The sequence below is a fragment of the Sinocyclocheilus grahami genome, unplaced genomic scaffold (assembly GCF_001515645.1).
Source record: "Sinocyclocheilus grahami isolate Dianchi unplaced genomic scaffold, SAMN03320097.WGS_v1.1 scaffold22.1, whole genome shotgun sequence".
Classification (NCBI taxonomy): Eukaryota; Metazoa; Chordata; class Actinopteri; order Cypriniformes; family Cyprinidae; genus Sinocyclocheilus; species Sinocyclocheilus grahami.
Genome location: NW_015505201.1, coordinates 1677814 through 1694522, shown reverse-complemented (window position 1 = coordinate 1694522; position 16709 = coordinate 1677814).

Sequence of the window (16709 nt, the reverse complement as noted above, 5' to 3'; positions counted from 1 at the left end):
AAGAGAGTCCTCAAGAATCTGTTTAGCAAATCTGTTGTGATGCGGAAGAAATCTTCATTAGCGCTATCTCATCTGAAGATATCCGAAAAAATCATAAATAGGTCAGGTATTAAATGAGAGCGCTAGCGCAGATAAGCGCGATATGTGGGAAAAAACAGGTGAAATGTATCAAACGGAAGACAAAAAGGCTGTGTAAGGTCAAAGTTATTACCCCAACCGAACGTCAAAGCATCTAATTGTCACAACGGCGTTGTTTTAATCAGCCAGATTAGAGCTGAAATGCTGTTTCAGACATGTATTGATCTACAGACGTGAGATAAGTAAACCGTACACTGGATTAGATGCACTGGACAGCAGAGAGACACACATAAACATTCAGAGGAGGCGGGAAAATCTCAGATAAAATGGGATGCGTTTGTTCTGTAATGACTTCAATTGTGATACGACCATACGCCAAGGGCAAAACAACAATTCATGTGCCTGTGTGAACAGAATACAGCGCTCTTAAGTGCCTTAAAATGGCCTTCCTCTGGCTTATCGTCTTAGCAGTCTATCTAGTCGGTCTCTGAAATGGTTTCACCTCTAGATTGTGTGGCGCACTACATGTATTGCATCTATCAAGCTGCATTTGTTCCTTTGTTTATCATGTTTTTGTCCTGGCCTAAAGTTGAATATGTTTGTGAATTAGACTATCAAAGCTTGCTGTCATGTCCAATCAGCCCTGTGTTTCCCTGTCATCCTAGTTCATGTTTAATTCCGTTTCCGCTGCTGGCTATGTGAGGCACATGGCGGGCCTTAAGTCTCTCCGTGATGTTATCTGGAACGTTAAAAAACATGAATCATCTCAGCATTCAGCTGTGGAACGGCACATTTCCCTCATGAGCTGATCATTTACATAAATAAATGGAATGCACGGCCAATCAGATCAAAACTCAAATGTTCCATTAATAAAGCTGGTTAATGTGATCATCGGGAGTGTTTATGATGGCTGTGCTTGGCCTATATTTTGGAGTTTATTGCAAATGCTTTCCTGATTAATGCGATGGCTTTAGATTTATGAGCATTTCACGCCATTGTTGTTTGGTAATCTTGGCTTGATGTGCAGCCTGTTCTCTAAAAACTTTAAATCCATTTGCTCATCAGTTGTATAAGTGGCATTCGTTTATGAATATGCCGCTTGTAAAGATAAAGTGGGCGACTGAAAGCTGTTGTGAGTTGTGGATTTTTAAGGATGTGTTCCTGGATCAATTCCTGGTGATTCCTTAGATGGATGGATGGATGGATGGATGGATAGATAGATAGATAGATAGATAGATAGATAGATAGATAGATAGATAGATATGTATGGCACTAAGTTAGTCATTATTAACTTGTTTATTGAACTGTTGTATAAAAATTATTTTACACTCGCAATTGTGCTGGTATCTGGTATATCAGGCATTCAGAATAACAGCAACGTTTCCTGTGTGATCTTGCTAAAATATTTATTACTAATGGTTAGATTAATTTTTAGATTGTAAACAATTGGTAACACTTTAGTATAGGGACCAGTTCTCACTATTAACTAGTTGCTTATTACCATGCATATTATTAACATATGGGCTGTTTATTAGTATGTATAAAGCACATATTCTGCATGACCATATTCTACATCCCTAATCGTACCCAATACCAAACTTAACAACTACCTTACTAACTAATAATAAGCAGTTTATTAAAGCAAAAGTTGTAGGGAATGGTTTGTTTTGGATTATTATAATTATTATTATTATATTTTATTTGATTTTTGTGACTATATTTATATGTACCAAAATTATGTTTTTTGACTTTCTATCCGTGCAAAGAGGTTTCCTAAAATTATGTTTTTTTTAATACAAAGTTTTGTCATGAAAATCTAGATGGTGTAGTTCTAACTCGATCTGACATAATGACATCATTATTCATGTGGCACAGCTGATTGGTTTCTTTTCACATCGGCAGCCAATAAGCTTGCTCAACATTCAGATACTTGGCTAGTGCTTGTAGCAGTTGTAGAGTGCTTCAGAAATCCTCCACCTTCCCCAGCTCCACCTGTCTAGATCTGCTACCAGCTAATTTCATGTACAGTATGTTATACGTATATAGGGGTTATTTCATATATTTTCCCTACATGCTCACAGCAGCATGTTTATTGCAGTAGCAGCAGCATAGCAGATCTATTCCGCCAAAACTAAACACATTAACATTGTCATGTACCATGTTAAACTCTCGGAAAATGGTAACAACAGAATAATTTTTATCCAATATTATCTTGCTTAATGTATAGTGCACTTTCCTATGAGAGTATCCTCAACATAGTCAGAGCCATCTTTGTGGCTCTATTTTGTTTTTTTTTAGAACTTTTCTGGGCCAGTTTCAAATACATTTCTCTCAAAATCATTCATGCAGGTAGTCCAAATCCTAAACTTAATCCTAAAATCTGATTGATTGATTGATTGATTGATTGATTGATATGAATGTTGAACCAGTACCAGTAACAATGCTGATCCAGGAACCTGTCCAACTTTGCAAAACCTCTTTCACCGGATGCGATTTTCTGAATGAGTCAAATTCAGCGCATCATCCAAGTTTCGACAGTCACACTGTGAAAAGACTTGACTCACGGTAGATGTGCGCTCCCTGATTCACAATTCATTCCGACTCTGAAATGAGTTGGAGTTTGAAAATACTGTTCTGCACAGCCTAGAGTGAAATCAGTCATGCGTTTACACAAACAAAATGGAGAATATGGGATAGAGGGAGGTGTGTGCATGCGTGTGTGTGTGTGTATGTGTGTGTGTGTGTGTAACTAATCAATACACCATGGGGGCTATCGCCAGGCTTGAGTGCATAAAACAACAAATCTCTGCATGGCCCTACACACTTTAAGTCTCTATCTATTGATGTGCCCATGGAGGGTGCCTTGATTTTCTCTCAAAATCATTCATGCAGGTAGTCCAAATCCTAAACTTAATCCTAAAATCTGATTGATTGATTGATTGATTGATATGAATGTTGAACCAGTACCAGTAACGATGCTGATCCAGGAACCTGTCCAACTTTGCAAAACCTCTTTCACCGGATGCGATTTTCTGAATGAGTCAAATTCAGCGCATCATCCAAGTTTCGACAGTCACACTGTGAAAAGACTTGACTCACGGTAGATGTGCGCTCCCTGATTCACAATTCATTCCGACTCTGAAATGAGTTGGAGTTTGAAAATACTGTTCTGCACAGCCTAGAGTGAAATCAGTCATGCGTTTACACAAACAAAATGGAGAATATGGGATAGAGGGAGGTGTGTGCATGCGTGTGTGTGTGTGTATGTGTGTGTGTGTGTGTAACTAATCAATACACCATGGGGGCTATCGCCAGGCTTGAGTGCATAAAACAACAAATCTCTGCATGGCCCTACACACTTTAAGTCTCTATCTATTGATGTGCCCATGGAGGGTGCAACTAATCAATACACCATGGGGGCTATCGCCAGGCTACACACTTTAAGTCTCTATCTATTGATGTGCCCATGGAGGGTGCCTTGAAGCTTACTGAGACTCTGATAAGCAGACATGTGTGTGTTTGTGTAATCGCCCACAGGAGAGCTGGTCTAACAGCTCTTAAAGTCCGCAGTGGGTGAGAGTGAATAGTATGAAATTAAAGCATGAATGTGAACACTGACTCACTGCATGTCACTTTCATGCACACCATCACCTTTTAGAGTAAGCTCTCTGTCTCTTATCTTACTGTAAGCTGTTTTCTAGCCTCTTTCTGCTATCTAGTAGTACAGTGTATATCTTACTTTCACCCTCTCTCTCTCTCTCTCTCTCTCTCGATCAATTCATATTTCACTGTTTTTAATTAAATTAGTGTGCTTTATTAGAATGACAAAAACTGCATATTGCCAAAGCATTTGCAGCACAGATTAAGTACAATAATGATAGTCGATACAGGGTAATGTTATTTAATTTTAACAGTAATTTGTGGGTTTAATGTAAAAAGAAAATAAATAAAAGAATAGTTTAGCCAAAAAAAAAAATATATAAAAAATTAGCTGAACATGTACTCACCCTCAAGCCATCCAAGATGTAGATGAGTTTGTTTCTTCCTCAAAATAGATTTGGAGAAATTTAACATAACATCACTTTCTCAACTGTAGATCCTCTACAGTGAATGGGTGCCGTCATAATGAGAGTTCAAACAGCTCATACAAACATCACAATAATCCACAAGCAATCAGCATGACTCCAGTCCATCAGTTAACATATTATAAAGTGAAAAGCTGTGTGTTTGTAAGAAACAAGTCTATAATTAACATGTTTTAACCTCAAACTACATTTTTTTGGGTGAACTGTTCCTTTAAGATCTACTGCATTTGTGAGATAATATCAATAACAAGTCTTTTTTATTATTATTATTTTAGAAAGGCACAATGGATATAGGGGCTCATAATAAATTAAAATGCACTCTCTTAGAAAAATATAGCCACAAGATATAAACATGTTTTTGCATGAGACTAGTATGATAGAATCATCTGTTAAACTGTCTGTGAAAAGTTATGTAATATGTCAATTTCAATGTCAGGACCAATATGCTAAACATGGTAATTTTCATACAATATGAGCAAAGATACCAGAAAGGGACCTGATGCAATTACCGCAAACCACTGTTTGCATGGAGCAAACTACACTCATAGAAATGACATCGGTAACGCATAACCAGAAGTTCATTCACCTAGAAAAATATTCCTAACTTTAAAAGGATGATTTACACAACTTTACAGCTCGAATAATAAACTGTTTTTTGCTGAATAATTCATAGACGTTCTTAACAAAAATACTTCACATTTCTGCTCTTAAACTCTTCAGAGCACTTCAGTGCCACTGCAGCCATTTTTGCTATTTTATATATTTTTTTAAATTGAAATGATTTATTTTCTGTGGTAATCTGCATTGTGTCACTACCCTTGTGGCTGTCTATTGCTTGAAAACCCCTTTTTGTCTATATGTTGCAGGTAAATGATGACAGAATTCTCATTTTTGCATGAAATATCCCTTTAAGGATGGACCAAACATGAAAAATAAGCCTGAATGTGCCGATAACAGTTATAACCACCGTAAGTTTATCTCTCTGTTGCTCATGCAGTCCTGGCTACAGAACATTTCTAAATATTTGTTTATTCTTCCTCTGCTATTCTCAATGTGTGGAAGCAGTGTGGGAGTGACTGATAGCAGATGAGTGAGTCAGGAGAGAAACTCATACCCTGATTTTCATTCTCTCGCCTCTCTGTGTGTGTTTTTGTCTTACGTATGCGTATGAGAGAGAGAAAGTGCTGGATTGTGTAAGATTGGGTGGAACGGTCTTCGTGCTGCTTATTTTGAGGAAAAGCACTCACACACACACACACACACACACACACATAAACACACACATACACTCTGGTGCATTTGATCTTCAGGGATTATCTTCACACATCACTTGACATCCAAAAACCAAAGTGGGCTTCAGCCACAGAGGGACATGGGTGAACCTGCTGAACTTGTGTGTGTGTATTTGTGTAGGTACACTACACATATGCAATATCCCAAGGGAAAAGGCTGAGGTAGTGATTTGAGAGGCCAGTGTTTTTGAATTTTGCACCTTTGTGCTTTCATACACATATACAGTGGTGTGAAAAAGTGTTGGCCCCCTTCCTGATTTCTTATTTTTTTGCATGTTTGTCACACTTTAATGTTTCAGATCATCAAACAAATTTAAATATTACACAAAGATAATGCAAGTAAATATAAAATGCAGTTTTTAAATGATGATTTCATTTATTAAGGGAAAAAAGCTGTCCAACTGAAGAAAAGCTGCATAAAGAAATGCTCTATGTAACACATTGTGCCTGTGTCATATCTAGTGTCAGTAATTGCTCAAAATGTCACATGCACAAGTACACTAAGACCCACTTAGGGAGCAATGCTAAAAAAAGAAAAACAGGTATAGTTGAATGTATACAAGAAGCAACACAAATAGGGCTACTCACAATTTGCTATTGCTTGATGCTAGCATGCCGCTAGCTTAGAAACATGCTAACATCAAACTACTGAAATTCGTGTGAAACACAAAACAGAGGTTGCACACAAATATTGGTTGAAACATTCCATTTTTAATTAGCTATACACTGTAAAAAAATTTTTTTCAAAGTTGTACATTTGAAGTACATTTTACAAGAAATTGCTATTTCAGGTTTTCTACTTCAAAATGTCATCTTTAATTCAATGTTACTTTGATACAAAGTTTCCTTATAATTAAATGTACATTTCACTAGCAATTTCTGTATGAAAATGGGTTTTAAAGTAAATCTTACACCTAATGTTATTTCAGTGTATATTTCTTATCAATACTTTTAGGTACTGAAGTTTTGCAGTGCCACCGGTTACCCAGTATGCCTTGCAGCTAGGTGAGTTCAGATGAGTATCAGGTCCAAATGCTCACAAACACTTTGAATTTATGTAAAATGGCATTTGTTCGTAGTTAAAGGCCCATCATTTCTGACTTTTAGTACAAATGCAATGCACTTATATACTAATGTTTTAAAGTTGGAATTAAATGAAAATTAACAATCTTCTTTTCATATCTGTTGTGACAAATAAATTGGCGAGAGAAAACTAAATGGAAGGCAGGACTTGATTTTGTCAATCTGGAATTGATTAGATTGTTGTTGTTTGCAAATCTCATGGATTGTTAATGTTTTTTTTAATTAAAGATAATGAGGGCATATGAATTTAAAAAAAGTACGATCACATATTAATAATTTATAATAAACCTGAATTGTCCGTTTTTTTATTTAATTTGGAATAGACTTTGCACAGAGAATATTCATGATGCATTAAAATGCTTTCTGTGTAGTTAGTTACAAAGTTTTCTTTGCAATTAATGCAAGTATTCACAAATCAATGGCTTTAATTACAGAATTAAATTCCCACTGAACACTTCAATAGCAGCCAATCTAACTTGTTGTCACAAGTACATTGTGTACAAGCAATTGCGATTGACTTTGAAATGAAAGAATGAGGCACAATTCCCTGACCCATGCGTTACACAGGCCTATAAATGATCATTGCTTTTAGAAGAGCTTGAATGTTCCTGGAATCAGGCTTTCATTAAACCATGAGCAAAATTAAAGCTGTATCTGGGCTCCGCTGAAGTAATTGTCAGAGAAGCGGCCAGGCAGTCTTTAAGGTCATTGTGAATAAATGAATTTCCTGTTATTGTTATAGGAAGTTGTCAAATGGATGAGGGCTTGTTCTAACAAGTTTGATCAGGCTTCCTGTTGTCATCCCTCTTTACTGTCTTCTGTCTGATATTCTTGGATTTAGATGATTGTTCTGAAGCCATACTGTGCTCTGTGAACAGCTCTGGTGATTACAAAACTAATTTTTACTTTGTTTTCGACAAAGTATTTTTGCAAATTATGCAAGTATTTTTGCATAACTTTTGTGTAGTGCATGATAGCGGTCTGCTATTCAACCTGTGCTGGCTTCAGGTCATACTCTCATGTGTAACTTTGGGTTTGCATTGAGTTTGAGTTTTGTGCGTTGTTGGCATTATGGTCATAGGGACTGTGGCACCATCAGTATGATGAGCAGTTTCATTATCATGTTCTCTCGTTCTAACGTCATAATGACAGCAACGGGTGCACGTAATGGTTCTTTTCTCCTCATATCTGCCCTCTATTAACTATTTAAACTCAGCTAATCATTAATCTGTCTAGCTGCTTATTAAGTCAAATATTTATTAGGCCCAATGAGGAAATCCATATTTCAGATAAGACTTCTTCTCATCTCTTCTGCTGTGCGTTAAATATTCATGCTATTACACATGACAAGCTGACTTGTGATGTGAAATCAGTGATAGCATTTCTCGGAAGACTTTCCTTCAACTTTTGAAGAATCTCCCTGTGCCGCTGGATCTCTGGTCTTCTGTTACTTCCCTTTATTTTCTTCATTGGCTCCGTGGCTGAGAAGCATCCCACAAGGGCAGCGCTCTGTCTCATATTTGGCTGTTGTTTTAAGCTTCAGCAGCCTAATAATCTGGGTCATTCTACAAAATGACTTTTGTGTCCTTCATACAATACCGTTTAAAAGTTTGCGGTCAGTAATTTGTTTTGTTGTTGTTTTTGAAAGAAGTCTCACCAAGAAAAATGCTCACCAAGGCATTTATTTGATCAAAAATACAGTTAAAACAGTAATACTGCAACATATTATTACAATTTCAAATAACTGTTTTCTGTTTTAATACATTTTAAAATGTAATGTATTCCTGTCTTGGCAAAGCTGAATTTTCAGCATCATTACTTGAGTCAGAAATCATTTTAATAGGCTAATTTGGGGTTAAACTGGTTTCCCCATCTACTATTGGTCGTGCAAACAGATAGTTCTGAAAGTTTATTATTTAATGTTTCATTTTGTTTGAGATGGCACCAAATTTACTTTTCAAACTGAAAATGGCACACGTTTCATAGAATGACCCTACTTACCTTCAAAGCATGAGAAGAAGCTCAGTACGCATGCAGCAAATATTCCCACATTCAGTCAAAAATAAACAAACCATTTGTGATAGATGCACTGCGCTAATGCAAAGAGGAAATATTCAGTCTGTGTAGTCAGTTGAATAATTGCGCGCTGACTGAAACCTTGACATGTCAAAGCTTCGCACTTAAACTTGCATTCTGATGAGATACTGGTCGAATGAAATGGAGACAGACAAACAGAAGGGAATAGAGAATTGTGGGTAATTAAAGGTTTGGAGAGGCTTTATCGCTGGCCTGAAGTAGAGGCCACACAATGCAGTGTTCCACAGAGCACTGGAGCATGGGAACTGCCTCGGTCTCTATAGTTCCTCAGAGGAGACCACTTCTCCAGCCTGGTATCCTCAACCCAACATAATACCCACAGCTTCTCACGGGCTCCGTCCCCTCCAGCCATTCCCAAATCCTACCACACAACCGGCACTAACAGCCGCGAATACCAATGCCCAGATTAGACGGATTCATTCACCGTACTCTCCATGCACACATTTGAAGAGCCCTGGGAGAAACTCTCACAAATGTATGAATGTGTGTCACATAGTGAGAAAACTTTCCTCTGTAGCATGTGTGTGTGTTTTAACAGATGGATGATTCATCACCGTCCTCTCTCAGTACAGAGAGGGTGCACTGAATTGATGCCTAAAAGGATTGTTTTATTTCCACGGTACCGTAGCTTCTAAGTTTTGCACAGCATGGTAAGGAATATGTTTGAATGTAAAACATAAAAACTGAGATCTGAAATGTGTAGCCTATTTTTAACTAACATCCCTAAATGGAATTTTTTGTGTGTGTGTGTGTGTGTGTGTGTTCCACAGGGGAAATAATGGCATACAGTTTTGGGTTGACATGAGGGTGAGTAAATGATGTCAGAATTTTCATTTTGCAGTGAAATATCTCTTTAATTTGAACCAGCAATGAATTCAATGATATGTATCTTAATTTCCATCTACTTTGCTCCTAGCCTGCATTGAACACGTTACAACTTGATCTATATACAGTAGTTAACGAGTCTCTTCCAGAAGGAACCTACGACAGAAATGGGCTTGTACTATGTTTCTTTATTGAGAAAGATCAATATGAAAATAAAAAGGCATAATAATTTACTGATTTACACTTATTCTCAGAATGTAGCAATTATTTATCATCCCTTGTGTTAAATCGATAAGCCTTATTCTCCGAACTTCATCAGTATTGATTTTTCACTCTGTGTAATCTAGTTACACTTTTGCATTCCTCTTTCTCTCTCTCTCTCTGTGTGTGTGTGTGTGTGTGCTGGTTGAAATCCAGCTATGTTGCACTGTACAATATTAGTTTTCTCACCTGCTTTTAGAGGCCCAGAATGTAAAAACATAATATCGGGTTGTACAGTTTTTTTCAGATTTCTTTCTTTTCTGATAACAATTAGACATAAGATTCTGTGAAAACATATTGCACCATCTAAAAGGGACAATCCAACAAAACAGGAAAGTTATTCACCCACAGAAGAAAGAACAACCTAGGCTCATTAAAAATGTGTTTGTGGCAACATTTTTGCAAAAATTTTATGGCATTACTTTTTGCACATTGTGCGCCAATTTCAAAGTGAAATGTCCAGTCAGAGGTGCTAAAAAGTTTAAAAGTGCTAAAAAATCAAATGCCCTACGAGTGGCCTTTAAAGGTTAACGTATTATTGCATTTGAAAATAACGTAACACCTATGCTAAAACTTTAAAAATAACTAAAGCAATCATGCCATTTTAACTTGCTTTTACATGGTTTTGAGCTCTCTTGATGAGATATTTTATGAGCATTGTGCCTGCAGCGCTCTGTATTGTAGTGCAATGCTGTACCAGGTGAGCTACTGAGCAAGTTTACTACATTAAAAATGAATGTAAATCTATAAGCTTCCTTTATCTTGTGGCCCATTTAAAGATATGAAATGGATATACAAATACCTCTTTTGCTCATTTTCATTTATTCCCTTAAATTAAAGTACCAAATAGAACATCGTCACACAACACTAAACTGCAGCAAACACAGCCATTGTTATTGTTGTGTGGGTTTTTGGTGCGAAAGTTGTTTGAATATTTGTATCACTTTGTTATTCAAGGAATACCTTGCATTCCTTGAACATTTGATGATTTATATAATATCCAAGGTCACTCACAGAAAGCACATATTCATTTCAGCTGATAGAACAGTAAAACTCGCTAATACATCCAGAAGCGACCCACCTGCTGTTTAACACCAGGCCCCAAGGCTTGGCAATTTATACTTTTGACAGCTAAGAATTACATCTGGGGGCACGTTTGCAGAGCAATTATGAGGGGTAAATGATATAGGTGGGGAATAATGGCCTTTATTCATTGCTTCTTTTACCCAAACAATCCATTAAACAATATGCAAATGAGGCTGTTTGTTTGGCTATATAAGGAGAGATGAACAATAATTAGCCTGCACTTTAATTCTATTGGTGTAATGAGCTTCTCTGAGGCTTTTGGCAATATTCGAATGTTCATTTGTTTGCACTTCCATCACTGTCAGTTAGCTTGTGGCTTTTTTATGACATTAAAGCACTATTCAGATGGGTTTAATTTTCAAATTTATGTCTGAGTTACAATGTACTGATGCAATGTCATATGTACTGATTTGGACCAGACTGAGATACAAAAGGTACAAAAGCTGTCACTGGGGCAGTACCTTTTCAAAAAGTATACTTTTGTACCTTATTTACCCCTAAAGAATACATATTAGTACCTTAAAAGTACATATTATTACATAAAATATATAAATGACTGCCTAAAAGGTAGTATTAGGTATTAGTACTTTTTGAAAAGATACCGTCCCAATGACAGCTTTTGTATTTTTTTTTCCTGTGGGAGATTGTCTGTTGTAACAAGCTGTCTAGGTTTATGTAAATTATATATATATATATACACACACACACTAGAAATTTATAAGTACCATAATTTGCTTTCAGTGCACTGTTGTGTGAGGAAAAAAAATTTTTTTTCATTTTTTTTTTTAAATTCTGACTGGTTTGAAATCATAAAGTACATCTCAGAAACACAAATTCAACTAACTAAACTAGTCTACTTAGTGCTTTGCTGTTATTTATGAATGTGAAAAACTGGCAAAATGTAACATGCACAGACACCTGGGTGACCAATTTTCAGAACCACAGGACACTAAATAATCAGTTTATTTCTATTCAGCAAAACAGTTTTTTGTTAAGAGCAATGTTTCTTTATGCCATTATTCTTACAATAAAGTAATTCCCTGCTTTTCTTCCATGGGCCGTCCTTGTAATTTGTTTTCATGGTTGTTTAATTTACACCAGCTCATTGTTCAGCCCTCCTGAACGCTTCTTTTCCCCCTGTTCTGATACAACACGAGCCAGCTTGCAGGCGTGAAGTCGGACTAATGCGATTCTGTTTTTAATGAACTAATTAGAAGCAGGTTTGCAGAGAGATGTTCAGTTTCAAGAGAAACAAAACGCCTGCACTTTTGTACCATCAGGTCTGATTTGGCCCTGAAAACAACCTGTCAGTTGATCACCAGGCCGTTGCCAAGGGGTTCTGAGTTTTTGTTATAGCACATAGCTGTTAAGTGGTTGCAATGATGTTTGGTATGTTTGTTAGGAAAATTATGTGTGCTTACTAGGATGTTAGCTAATATATACCCAATGGTCAAAAAGTAAAAAAAATATATATATTAAGATATTCTGCTCCAGGTTATGGCTAATCAGTATGATTTTCCCCTCATTTTATTGTCTGAAATCATAATTCCGATTGCTTAGAAAGGTTATAGATTACACAATTTTAGGTATAGTCCCTATATATATATATATAAATTATATATTTTATATATTTATATTGTATACTTATACTTCCTTTTTTGTCAGTTTAAAAAAATATATATTGTAAATCTAAATACATTTAGATTGTCAAAAAAAAAAGTTTTAACCCAAAATGTGTTTAAGATTAAAAATGTACTTTTCTGCCCCTTGAAGTATAATATATTTGGTAATATAAAACATTTTGGCATTTGAAGGTTTCAATTAAATTTATTTTAAACTTGCATTTTATTAATTTACATTATTTACTACAGTATGTAGCATTTGAAAACAATATTTCAAATATTTTTTTATTGATTCCTTCATTATTATGGGATGTCTGCTGCCCAATATTAGAAACGTTTAGTTAAAGAAGTGGATCTGAAAATGTTATATATTATATTATATTATATTATATTATATTGTATTATATTATATTATATATTGGTTTTTGTCACAATACATGACTTATTGTATATATTATATTAATTATATTATATTATATTATATTATATTATATCTGAAACCATAATTCTGATTGCTTAGAAAGGTTATAGCACACAACTGACATGATTTTAGGTATAATCCCTATATATATACTATTTGCATTTGAAGGTTTCAATTCAATATGTTTACATTATACACTACGGTATGTAGTGTTTGAAAAAAATATTTAAAATACTTTTTATAGATTTTTTTATTATTATGGGATGTCTGCTGCCCAAACATTGCAGGACAAGTTACCACTGAAATTTAACTTAGTTTGGTTTATCCCAAAAGTGTGAGCTATAGTAATAGTTATTCTAGCAAACATCACAAACTACTTTTCAGTTGCAAAATTCCTGGCAGAACATCAGTGAAATGTCTTTATACACTCCGTCTCAACTTGGAGTGTGTGTATCGCTCTTCCATTGTGTCCACACATTATTCCTGACCTGGGCAACCTGGCCGTTTTAATGCGGGTTCACATTAATTAATTACCTGGGCTAATCAAAGCCGAGACAGTGAAACACAAGCCTGTGATGTGCTAAACAGGAGAGTTCCTCATCTGGTCATGAATTAATACGGACACTTACCTTATGTAAACCAATTCTGCTCTCTCTGTTTCCTATTTTTCTCCATTTAAATAGAAAGGCCCTCAAGGGTTGTGTTTTGTCTTGTCCACGAAGCCGGGACACTAATGTTGTTGTTGCGATACACGCAGCGTCTTTGTTTAGAAGAGTAGCCACTCATATCCGTGAAATAAATAGCTCTTTTTTTGCCGTCTGATGATGTCGACACAGATAGAGCTGGAAATTGTGCAGGTGTGGGACTCTAGAGGTGTCCTCAATAGCAGCAATTGTGACGTTATTAGCATTATGAGGTTCTGTTGTTTTTGGTTTTGCATGATCTCTGTCCACACCAAAGCACATTATTACTACAAAACGTCTGATGCACCTGTGAAAATGATACCTGCATATCCAGCGCTTTGGTCATCCGAAAGCTCAGATCTGTTTAATGTATTCCTGCATTTCCCCATGAAAAGGGATGTTTTGATCATTTCTGCATTTCATTTGTTGGAAGAGAATGTGCATATTGACTGGAGCTGGACACAATTACGGTATTACACTAGGAGTAATTTTGTGAAGAGTGTTTTTGTGAGATGTACTCCATGTTCATTTTCATTCTCGCCAGGCGCTGCATTGAATTACAGGAGAGCCTGTGTATTATGTAAGTGACCTACTTACTCCAGCAGGTAGCTGTATAAGCACTAAAAGTATACATCTAGAGCAATAAGAAAACTATTACAAAATGTGAACAGTGCCTATACTGTAGTACTGCCAGATATAGCATACACTCTCAGTTAAAAAAAGGTTCAAAAAGCTGTCATTAGGGCAGTACCCTTTTAAAAAGTTACACTTTTGTACCTTATTTACACCTAAAGGGTGCATATTAGTACTTTAAAAGTACGTATTACCTAAAGTTTACATAGTATGTATACTAATGTGAGGTACCGCCTCAGTAACAGCTGTTGTACTTTTTTATAATAATTTAAGGTTACACTTTATTTTAAGGTGTCCTTGTTACAGTGTAATTATACAGTACATTTAATTACTGACTGAGTAATATTAATTACTACATGTGCACAATAACTACATGTACTTACTATATGGTTTGGATTAGGGTTTGGCTTAGGGTTACTTGTATGTAATTATGCATAATTTATTGTTACTATAATAGTAAGTACATATAACGGGTAGCAAGGACACCTTAAAATAAAGTGTTACCTAATTAAAATGTAAGACAGTTATGGGATGATGTTTAATGTTCCCATTGTGAGTTCAAAGAGAGCAGTCTATTAAACATATTAGAAATGTTTAGTTAAAGAAGTGGATCTGAAAATCTTATTATATATTGTTTTTATATTATTATATTATATTATATTATTAAGAAGTAAAGCTGAAAAAAGTTTTTTATTCCATTTGAAGATGCTAATGGTGCAGAAATCACACAGTTCAGCTTTAAAATGCAAATGAAATAATAGTGCAAGTACTGCAAAATTAGTTCAGTACTTTTTGACAGTTCGCTTGAGGTGAGTGAAGTTTGAGATGGTGCAGTACAATTCAGTGAGCCACATTTGACTTTGGCTCTTGAATTGGAGGTCTGCAGCTTCTCTTCTTTCACCAGACAATGAGAACATGTCCTGAAACACCTCAGGCGGTTGCGCCTTGGCTCTGTGTTTTTTACGGGCATTAGATAAAGCAGCCTGGCCTTGTCAATCTCACACTCTCCCCTTCTGCCTCCTGCTAATCTAAATGGGATCTGCTGTAGAGGTGATGGTGAAGGGGAACATCATGATTGATTGATCACTGATATCTTGAAACTCCATTAAAAAAGCACTAACTCATTCAGACACAAATCATTCCTGTTGGAAACAGCAGTGTATATCTTGCATCATCTTGAAATCTCTTACACTGAAGCGCTATTTGGATACATCACAAGTGTTTTTAAATTCACCTTATCGCAGTGCTGATTGTGGTAATTAGTGGAGCACCATGTGAGCAAAGTTTGTCCCAGCTCTCCAACACGTTCATCCATTTTAAACTAATGCTTGGTGATGTTTACCCAGTCAGCTGTTAATGAATTATAGATGTGCCCCTTTAGTGATCCAGTGTAAAAAAAATCTGAAACCAAGCTTGTGTGCAGAGAGGTGGATTAAACCCTTCTAGATTGGAATGGCTTGGTGGCTGATTAGAAATGTCAGGTGAGAACTTATAGAATGGGTCTGACAATTAAATGCTTTTCTGTATAATACAATCTTAAAAATAAAAGGTTCCAAAAGGGGGTTTTCACAGTGATTTCACAGAAGAACCATTTTGGTTCCTCAAGGATCCTTTCAGTGAAAAGCTCTTAAAGTACCCATTTTCTTTGTGAACACTCTTAAAAATGAAGGTTCTTTTTCTAAAGTTATATTTATGGGCTTTTTTGTGCCTTTTATTGTGAGAGGACAAGAAAGTATTGGGGTGGAAAGAAGGGAGCGGGATCAGCAAAGGACCTCGAGGCGGGATTCAATCTCGGGTTGCTGTGAGAGCAGTTGCGCTATATGTTGACGCACTACCCACGAGGCTATCGATGCCAACAGAAAAAGGAAGGTTCTTTATAGCCATTGATGATTCCATTAGATGAACCGTCCACATCCATGGAACCACGAAAGCTTCTTTATAATGGACAAAGGATGTTACTCACATTAAAAAAATGGTTCTTTTAAGAACTGGTCGCTAAATGGTTCTTCTATGGAAGAAGAACCGTTCTGCAACTTTTATTTTTAGAGTGAAGGATATTTTTTAAATCTTTTGTGAAAATGAAAAGGTTCCACTGATGTTAAAGGTTCTTTATGGAATCATAGATGGGCATTATTTTTAAAAAGTGTACCATCACCACTCGCAACAGCAAAGTTTGATTGTTTGAATGATGCACTTTAACATTTAGTAACTTAAATATTGTAATGGGAACATATTTCCTCAAAATATGACAGCAAACCAAGCTTTGACTTTTGTGGAGCATAATCGAATATATTGCTTCTCATGTTTGTTGCAATAGTCTTTATATCATTGAAGAGGGGAGTTATGAAACTCATAAAAGTCAACGTAGCATGGCTGCACAGATTTGAGTGCAATGAGATATGAAGCCATTTTTGAAGCATTTTTTTCATGTCATATGAAACTACTGTAGCGTTAAATATAAAATTTAAATGTTGCGGAATCATTTTGCAATACTATGTCTATTAAAGGGGTCATATGATGCAATTTCAAATTTTCCTTTCTCT